The 10,596-nt window shown below is 39.5% G+C and overlaps 1 pseudogene; it reads left to right on the forward strand.

The window, feature by feature from the left end:
- The first annotated feature begins 6,755 nt into the window (after positions 1-6,755).
- On the forward strand, positions 6,756-6,873 carry LOC145408161 (5S ribosomal RNA; annotated as a pseudogene).
- The last annotated feature ends 3,723 nt before the right edge of the window (positions 6,874-10,596 follow it).

Here is a 10,596-nt window from a genome sequence, read left to right on the forward strand (position 1 = left end):
CCCTCCCACTGATCTTCATTATATACACTAACAGGGGAAAAAATAAATGCATTATCCGGTATTATAGTTAAGTGTGCATCTGTTTTTGCGAGTCGTCGGTGGTTCTTGCACGAGATGGGAGAGGAGACGAGGCCTTATCTTGATGTGGGTGGTTGTGTCTCCATGCCCTCTCCTTTAGCCTCATTCCTAATGCCTCCTACAAGTAACAAAAGGCATGATGAAGAGAAATAGTAGAAGAGAAAAGGTATTTTCTGCGATAAAAGAGACATAGGATGGGTATACCTCCATGCACTGTCCTTTGTTCTTATACTCTGTGTCTCTACAGAAAGCACGGACAGGAATGGCAGAAGGGGAAAGTCTGTGAGGATAAAAAACACAGGAAGGATAGGTACTGAATATGTTCATTTTCATGTCTCTAACAGACACCACTAGGAACTAGGGGATGAAATAATGGAAAAGAAGTATTTTCAGGAATAAGAGAGATATGAGGATAATGGCTGTGTCTCCATACCCTTCCCTCCATCCTGGTACCTGTGACTCCTACAAACATTTCAAGGAATGGGAATGATTATTAGGAGAAAGGTAGACAAAGCAGTTGAAAAGGAAGAGGATTTTCATTAATAAAAGAGTCACAATGGATATGGAGATGGTGGAAATGCCTGTGAGAGTTGCTGTGTTCTTTTACTCGCGGTAAAACTAAGTAAAAATTTTGAAGAAAAATGCTATAAATGGCAGAAATGCCAGGTTATTCTCGACCGCAAATGAGACAAAAAAACAAACAAAAGTGTTTATATAGATGGAATTAGTTGAAAATAAAAAGAATGAGTGGAAAGATTCGTAATAATAAAGTGATGGGAAAAGAAAGGGTTTATTTATATTTATATATATATATATATATATATTACAGTACCAACACTGAAGGAGAGAACTGAATTATAAAAAAAAAAAAAAAAAAACAATCAGGAGGAAAATCAAAGCTGACAATAAGGAAAATCACAGATATGCATGTCGATAACAACAGAGTAGAGGTTGAAGGATACAAATGAAAGGGGTTGGAAAGCAGAAGAGAGTAAAGAGTAAGCAAGAAGAGCAGAGGAATGCAAAAATGAGTAAAGGATAAGAAGATCAGAGGCATGCAAAAAAGTAAAAGATAAGTAAGAAGAGTAGAGGAATGCAAGAGGGAGAGTGTAAAGCATTAGTGGTAATTTAAGAGACTAAGCCAAAAGTAAGAAGAACAGGAAAGTCCACTAAAGAGTAAGTAGAAAGCAGAGGAAAGCAGGAAAAAATAATGTGTAAGGACAAAAGCAACAGAAAATCGGAAGCAGAAATTAATAAACGATAAGTGGAAAAGCAGAGGAAACAACAGACAGAAGGAAGGAGGATGTACAAAAAGCAAGAAAGACAGAGGTATATACTGTATATACACAGTAACAGATATGCAGAAAAGTAGGAGCGAGTAAAGTACCAGCAGGAAACCAGAGGAAAGCCAAATCCTGTGTTCGTCAGCACTCTGCATCGCTCCTGCCGTGACGTACGAGTATTAGATCTTATATTGGGAGTTCGTGGTATATTTTGAGGCCCATTATCTTATACCGCCAGCATATTACGGGAAGCGTGGGTGAAAGGTTAGATCGGGCGGGATGGCGGTGGGAAGCATATCTCGGTAGGGTGACGGAAGGGAGTTTAGGTTAGAAGATGAATAGACAGATAGATAGATAAGATAAGATATAGACAGATACACTGATAGTGATAAAATGGCCAGTGGAATGATATATCAGTACTCTCAGGAACAAAGTGACTGTTGGACATAAAAATGAATGGACAGCCAAAGATAAGTATACACTGAAGGATAAGTACGTTGTGAGAGAGAGAGAGAGAGAGAGAGAGAGAGAGAACAAAAGAAGGGAGAGAAGGTGGAGAGGTGTCTCGGCTTGTTGCGGGGTGAAGATTATTATCTCTCCCTCTCTCTCTCCGGTTGTCTCCCTGCTTCCCTCCCTCCGTCTCTCTGGCCCTCCTATCTCTTTATCTATCTGCATGTGCGTCAGATTTGATCAGGGCAAAGACAGAGGCACATTTTGAGTTGATGGACATAGTTCTTTGCGTCTTTTCACTACAGAGAATTTTTCAACCATTGACCAAATCATTCTTGACTATACCCATGTGTGTTTTCCTTTTCTTCTATTGCCATCGTTCTCCTAGATTTACTCTCTCACTGCCCTTTCTCTATTTTCCTTTTCCAGTAATGCTTCGGTCACACCTTTTCCTCTCTTTTCTCGCCTCTTTCTCTCCTCCTCTTTCCTCTACCTTTCTTATCCAGCTGCCCGTTTCATTATCTTTTTCTTCTGTTTTCTCGTATTCTTTTCTTCTGTCCCCTTCCTTTTTACCCAGTATTTTCATATCCTTGTTCCTTTATTTTTCTCCTCCATCTCCCCTCCCCTTTGCTCTTCCTTATCCAATCATCCGCTTATCTGCTCTCTTTTAATCTCGTGTCTCCTCTCTCTTCTTTTCTTTCATCACTCCTTCAATTTCCCTCTTTCCTCATCCCCGTCGAGCCTCTTCTTTTCTTTCCTTTCCTATTCCAGTCATTCTTTTCTCCAGCATTTTTTTCCCCTTCCCTCCTCTCCTTCTCCCCCCCCCCCCGCTCGCTCTCTCTCTCTCTCTCTCTCTCTCTCGTTCTCCGGCCAGCTAGGGTAGAGGATGGAAGGGACAGAGAGGGGGATGAAAGGGGGACGAGGAGATTAGCAAGTCAAAAAGGCAGAACAAGGTGGATAAAAGCTTTCCCCTCTACACCCCCCCCTCTCTCTCCTCTGCCATTCTAGTTCTCCTACGGTTTTCCTCCTCCCCCCCTTTTCCCCACATCCCCCGCTCCTTCCCCCAGCCATTATGTGACCGATTAAATTACCCCTCCTCCTCCTTCTCCTCCCCCTCTTCCTCCTACCTCTCCCCGTCTCATTGAATTTTAGTATCGGGGAAAAAACCCAAGTACCTTTTTTTTTTTTTCCTCACCTCTCGTGGATTACAATTTTTCCTTTGGGTCACTTTGGGTCATTTTCCCCGGTGTCTCAGGCGAGGTAAGCTGAGGTCGCCAGGGCCTGAATAATTCATACGGGTAGCATCATACGGCGCTCCTCTGCTCCTCCGTGTAATTTCCCACATGCTTAGAGGCGCTACTTTGGTGTGTGTGTGTGTGTGTGTGTGTGTGTGTGTGTGTGTGACAATGAATGATTTTGAAAGGTATGGAATTCTGATCATTATCCTTTGAGGACGAAAATACCTACAGAAACTCCACGCTGTCCTCTGTCAATAACCCAAATAAAACAAATAAGATGAAATAAGAATGAAGGAGTTAATACTTAAATTGGTAATCAGTAAAGGAAAATATCAGTATAGGCTGAAGACCTCCTCTGGGACTGTTATAAGCTACCTGTACCTGACTTTCTGACGTCAGTGCAGACTTGTGACTTATGGAGAAAATTATAACACTACAGTATGCACACTGGTTGGAAATAAATCCGAAAAATGTACTGCAATTGTTATTTTATGGTTGCTTTGTATTTGCTCGTGTGCTCTCTCTCTCTCTCTCATGTGAAATTGTATGCTAAACTGTTTTCACAATATTATTAAGTCATTCACTCTCATCTTAAATGTCGGGATCAACTGCTTAGCCCCGGGGCTCCTACGCTCCTCATGGGGCAATGTAGGATTGGATGATGGATGGATGGATGGATGAAGTCATGGCCCTAACAAACACTGAGACACAAGAAATATATAAGAATCATAGGAAGTATATTTTTCAGCCTCTTGTGAAAATCGAAAGAGAAGGATTCGGTTTGTTGTGAGCCTGTAAACAAAAGCAAAAATTAAAACCAGCAAAGATAATGAGCAGCTTTCTGGGAGGATGACCCTACCGCCAGACTACATTAGGAAAGTGAAGGCCAAGTATTCTGAGCCACGACGATATTTTTTTTTTTTTTTCGATATTCAGGTGCAGTGTGTTCTTTGCTCTGAATGCTACCGTAACACAAATTTCTTATCCCAAAGGATGTACGAAGTACTATACTGTACAGTTTTACAAAACTTTTACTATGATGACGTCCTTTATAGTTTATTCTTGTCACATAATGACATTACTCCCTTTGGGTGAGACTATTCGGGCCGAAGAACTAAGATATATTCTTCATGAACCATTTCACTGCAAGAGATCTACTCCAAACTGAGTGAAGATGTCTCCAGGTGGCAGCTGCAAACTGAGACAGATACTGTCGAGAATAAGATATAAAGATATTTTTCAAGGACTCAGTGCTTATTATCTACAAATTTTAATCCTTGATTTTCTCAACTAATATACTGATCCACATCCTCTCTAACAATTCCTGTGTGAAGACGCCTTTTATGTCAAGGTCATCTTATTCCGAAACGACTGTAGTTTGCCTAGGGACCATTCTCTCGTACTGAAAAGTTATAAACTATTCCCACTAACCTTTTTTTATAATTTTTGTGTAATATTTATATCTTCCCATCCGAAAATGATTTCAGGAAACATACGACAGAGCTCGTGAATTTAGGTTTCAACGTAATTTTGATGCCCTGAAACTTCACAGTAGATAAAAAATAATACTTGCACATTAAGAACAAAAAGTATAGTCTAGAAATTAATAATTTAATAGTCGAACTGCTTTTGCCTGAGGAACTGGGTCACTCCCCCTAACAAATACCAAGTTATAGTTGCTTGAAACTCAGTGAGAGTTACGAAATGGACGGAGAGTCTTTGGTTACTTCTGAAACTGAACCTCCACTCTAACTACACTTGGCTATCAACTGAGCCAAGTGTGGTTAGGGATCTTCGCCACATTAAAATAAACCAGCTACAGTGACAAAGTTTATGGACAACGGCTGAGTAGTGACAGTGTGAGGAGTGGTGGTGTGTTCCTGGTTTGTAACAACCCCACACTAAAATTGCTACTCACATGGATCGAGCTTGGGCCGTATTCTAGGTGGTACAGAAGACTTCGTAGCTCCTCTTCCTTAGCGATTTTTTTTTTTTTTTTTTTTGCATGATAAATCAGAAACATTAAGGTTGTCTCGTGTGTTATTAATTTTGATACAGATGTAGTCTGCATCCATAACTTACACTATGATACCGAGATGCAATGACCTGAATGCATCGCTGAGCAAAAAGTGTTGCGAAGTTTTCAGAGCCTCCTCGAGTCCGACCCCCTTTCAGTGGTACAATTGTAAGCATAAAAACTCATATACTTCATTGCGAGAAATACGACACAAGTGAACAATGACACCCGAATGCCAGTGATGCGAACTAACACCCATTTCAGAATATTATGCAAGAGATGCATTGTCATTCGACTAAAGGCTTGAGTGATATTAACTCCTACTGTTGCACCAGTAATTGTTGCCTTCTGACCAGTTCATACTAATCTGTGCTATCGGCGGCTTTCGTGACATTTCCCCCCTCTCTCTCTTTCTCTCTCTCTCTGGAGTACAGTATACCACAATCCTCAAAAAATGGACTTAATAATATGAAAGAACCCAGCTTAGCCATCTCATTAGCGTTAAAAATTATTTAGTAGTATTTTAACAGCAACTTTGCTATAATGGTATGTGTTTAGGTGATCATGAGTAGTAAAACTATAGTTTAGGACTCAAAATTTGGAAGCCATACATAACTTTGTAAGTCTTGGTGTAGGGTATGTGATCACTGCAGAAAAAGGTTAAGGGGTACTTTACCTAAACCAAAGGAGCTTAGAAGAAAGGGAATATATAAATACTTTTTAACAGTTTACCAACACTAAAATTTACAAAAAAGATTGTGTCCAGCTAAGCAGCATATTAATGTTTCTTATACTGTACCAGTTATACTGAAAGTACATTACTATGATATTTCCTACTCTGTTTTGCAATCCATATCTGGGCAGTTAATGATTAACCCCTAAACCGCGGGGTTGTTTTTGCTTGACTTGCGTGTCTCGCGGGCATATTCGCGCTCCGACAGACTCTCTAAAAATATTTGCAAAAAATCAGTTATTAGTCCTAGAATATTAAAATTACATACGCATATGGCACATACCTTCAGCTTTCTCCTGGGATGTTTGTTGAGCCTACGTCGAGTACCGTAGGACTAGTGGAGACCTCTGAAGTTGGGTAACAAAGTCTCCACTTTACACTTCCCAGCAACCCGTAATATGATTACCACAGCCTGATATTATCACTAGAATCATTATTCTATGATTCTCAAATAGTTTGGAATCCATACTCCAAAAAAAAAAAAAATACTGTGAAAGCAATAAAAATTACGAGCATGTATGACCTTCCCCTTACGCTTGTTCGCTGCTGGTGTTCTGTCATTTATTACGGTATTCATAAAAACACTCACACTTTATACTTCTATTACTCTATAACATATATATCTACCGTCTTTATCCACATGTTTCCTTCAGTAATAGTAGTTTATTGTCACTGTAGGCATTCAATTTCACTTTCAGTAAAATACGTAGCATTCACTTTCTCGTCCTGTATACTAGCGTTGAGAGTGAATCTGTCACTTTCACTTCCACTTTCATAACTCATAGTATTCATACATGCTAGAGTGAAACCTTCACTTTCATTACTCCTATTATATATACTCGTATTCTTATATTACTACTCATTTACATTTCTATTTACATTCTCTATTTTACTTACATTATTTACATTTCTATTTTATTTACACTGTGTTATGCACTGTCACTTGCAGTAACTTATAAAACTATTTTCCACGTTGAGTACACCACTTCCCGTTCGATCAGCGAAGTTAAGCAACGCTGGGTCTGGTTAGTACTTGGATGGGTGACCGCCTGGGAACACCAGATGCTGTTGGCATCCCTACGTCAAGTGGGGTTGGTGGAGGATTAGTGCCCCTCCCTGTAAAACAATTAACTCTAAGCCCTTGGCCACCCTGTCTGGGATACATGGCGTCTGGCAATGAATGAAATGAACTTATATTTACATTCATTGCTTTCACTTACTGTTTACACATTATTTACATTTCCACTTGCACTGTTTTACTCACCAGAAAGATCATAGTCACTGTCGACCATTTCCATTGACAAATTAGCCAGTTGACGTTCCACAGCAGTCACTTAGCCTTTTACCCCTTTCCACACGAGGTTTAGTAGGGGGTAGAGGTCACAGGGCCCTTTGCATGGGGCTAAAAAGCGCCGGAATTGGACAGGCATGAATCCGACTTTTTTTCACCTGGAAAGACGACAGTAAACTGAATACAGTGTGCTGGCCTAGGGGTAGTGCAATGCTGCCAATGTCAGCGTGGTGACACCTGCTAATATATACGCTATGAAATGACTGGCAGGAAATCTAGACAATACATAATAAATTAGGTAGTTCCAGGTGAATGTAAATATCACTTAGGCTTCTCCCTTCCTTTCTTGTATATATTTTTATTACGAGAATAGATTATACGGCATATTTCAAGGGGAAATAAACAGCGAAAATTAGCGAACGAGTGCATGTGAGGTGTTGTCAGGTGATAATTAGCCAATTCCAGGTGTATGGCATTATCACTTACGGTACCTAATTTCTTTTTTGTATATATTATTTGGTATAAGAATAGGGCATAGGACTTATTTCAATGGATGAAATCAGTGGAAAATTCCAGGGAAGATTTAATTAGCGTAGCACGGCCGGGCAGGCAAGAGAAGAGGGTAAGGGAGGGGAGGTAGGGAGGGGAGTCAAGAACAGGGAGAAATGGCTAAATTGTCAACAATGGATGGAAGTACAGATGAGATTAGGAGTGCTGAATAGTGTTGGACATTGGCAGTACTGACAGATGCTACAAGCCACCATTTGAAAGCTCAGGCGAATTCAAAATAACACAGAATCACAAAAGTGACACCCCGCAGTATGATCCCTTGCTCCCAAGCATCACAAAAGTGATGCCCCGCGGTTAAGGGGTTAATGTTACAACTAGGGGGACCTTGTGATTAGGTCCCCAATTTTTAATTGTTATTATTATTCAGGTTTCTGTGCCTGGCACATAATTTGTGCAGGCAGACTATTTCCTTCATCATTTCTACTTTTCCATAAAACTTCCATACTGTGTCCGATCTCATGCATATTTCTTTAGCAAAATTACTGTTGATACCTACGTTAAAGTGGGTATACTTGCCCAAAGTGACAAATATCAGTTTCAGGAAGAGCAGATAACTGGTTAGTCACACTACCTTTCTTCATGCTCCAGTGAATACTTCGTAATGTCGAAGCCACCAATTGCTGTGTTGTCAGGGTCCATGATGTTTGCAATGGTCTTCGTAACAGGGTCCATTGGCTGCTCAAAGACTGGCCGACCCCCTCCTATAAAGCATAGAATATGGAAGTTATGGTGAAAGAAAGGGGTCAGTTTTCGGTAATTCACATCACTTGATCCTGAAAAACTGATTCAACCACACTGAAGACCACATTATTTTGAATATATTCCACTATATGTTTGTTTTCGGAAATTTAGATTTGACGTGAAAATCCTATATGTAATTACCTCACATCTCTGCCAATGTCTGCCTGTTGACGGCTCTATTTAACATTCTTAACATGCATTTTTTTCAGTTGACAGCTGGCTGTGAGACGCACTGAGGTTACGTTGGATTAGGTTGGGTTTGGTTAACCCGAAAGCTGCTATGTACATCACATGAATAATAGCATGTGACTGCTATGTACATCATATGATCAAGCTCTTTTTTTTTTTCTTTCTTTTTAAAGGCATGCTACATTTTTCACCCAAATGTCAATAAATAACGTACTATAGCCAAACCAAGGTAAATAATGAACTCATATTTGGCTTTCTTATTCTTTTCCAGGCACTCTTTCATTTATAAGAGCAAAAATTATTTTGGGGGAAAAAAAATCCAATTTTTTTTGTGCATGGGGGGATCGACCACGAAACCTAATACCACAGTTAACAGGTAAGTTTCCAATTGTTTTGACATGAGATACACTGACGTCGGAGTGATGGTTGGTAAACAAAGCTGCCAGTCACTGAGGTCATCAGTAAACATTGCCGCAGGCGACCTACCCGCTTCCTTAACTACCACAAAATTGGCATATTTGGACTTAGGTTGAGTTAATCTCCAAAAGGAGTGATTTCTGACAAAAATGAAACTCAAATTCATTCAAATAACGCTAAAATCGACCAGCAAATAATTTTTGTTTGGAAATCGAGTGATGTGAATAATCAGAAATTTACCTCCCCCAAAAAATGTTGCTGGTTTCATAAATGTGTTTTTCTTTTTTTTTATTAAACCCATTCAGACCACCACCTGACCTAGCCCAGACAGACACTCCAGCCTTCCATACCTCCTGTCAACTCAGCATATCCTTGGAAGGCATATTATTTGCAAGATGAAAATCTAACTGCCATAAGCATGCTTAATTACTGGTCCTTGAACTCATGTGAAAATGAAACTGATAAATTGATCAGACTGGAATCTTTCCAAAAGGGCACAGGTTTTATGGCTTTGATGTATTTAATCGTTTATTTCACTGTCAAATCACTCATTAAACAGAAACGCCACAAACGTTAACTCATACCATACTGACATTGATCACCATTCTGCAAACACATATATACAGCTGAATGGATTTCAGTTCTTGGAAATATATTTCATTAACTAGGTAATATAATTTACATTTCTTACCTGTTCCAGTGTAGTCCTTTTTCCGGTCCTTGATTTCATCTTTCTTCATGCTCTTAATATTCTTCCATTTCTTGTACACTTGTATTTTCTGAAGTGGAGTATCGTGTGGAAAGGAACAGTTCAGTTTGGTTGTTATTTTCTGCCATGTGTCCTCTTTCAGTTTACAGTATGTGTAACCCCATCACCAAAGGATCTTTTTATCCTCCTCTATAGGTTGAACAAGATACAGCTCCTTTTCAGGCGTCCAGTTGGCCCCTCTCTTCCTTGAATTTGGAGATGGCATGAAGGACGTTGAGGGTGTAGAATCCAGTCTTAACTTGCTCCAGCTTACGGTAATATAGTTTCCACGTCGAGTCTGCCGCCTCTGTTTACAAACAGTGCGTTGAGGATTCGTCTGCACCTTTTTCGATATTGGAAAATAGATAATTGATGAAAATAAAATTTTGTTTTATTTTATATATAACTGAGTCGGCAGAATAATAAATTTAAATTTTCGTAATATTTTTCTTATGTATTATGGTTGTTAGTGCTTTTAAACCATATAGTTTCATATCGTAAATTTTGCTATGTGAGGTGTTTCATACTTGGGTAATTTGTCACAAGATTTCACTTAAACTTAGCTGGGAATATGACTTAAGTCCTTTGTGAAATACTCTTAAGCTCTTTTCTCAGCTAAGTGAAAAAGACAAGCTAAGTATTAAATTTAAGAAAGATTTTGAGGATCATTGTTAATACGGATCCTGGTCTCCCCCCCACCCCTCACTCTCTCTCCTACCCATTACATAATATCCTCTAGTACAGTGCTTCTCAACCTTGGGAGCGTGAGCAATTTCCAAGGGTGACGTGAGGACTAAAAGAAAAAATAGTGAGAGGCTTGATCAGCTTGTGTGTGTGTGTG

This window comes from Coenobita brevimanus, chromosome 75, assembly GCF_032717465.1.
Source record: "Coenobita brevimanus isolate Jiangsu-jjx chromosome 75, ASM3271746v2, whole genome shotgun sequence".
NCBI lineage: Eukaryota > Metazoa > Arthropoda > Malacostraca > Decapoda > Coenobitidae > Coenobita > Coenobita brevimanus.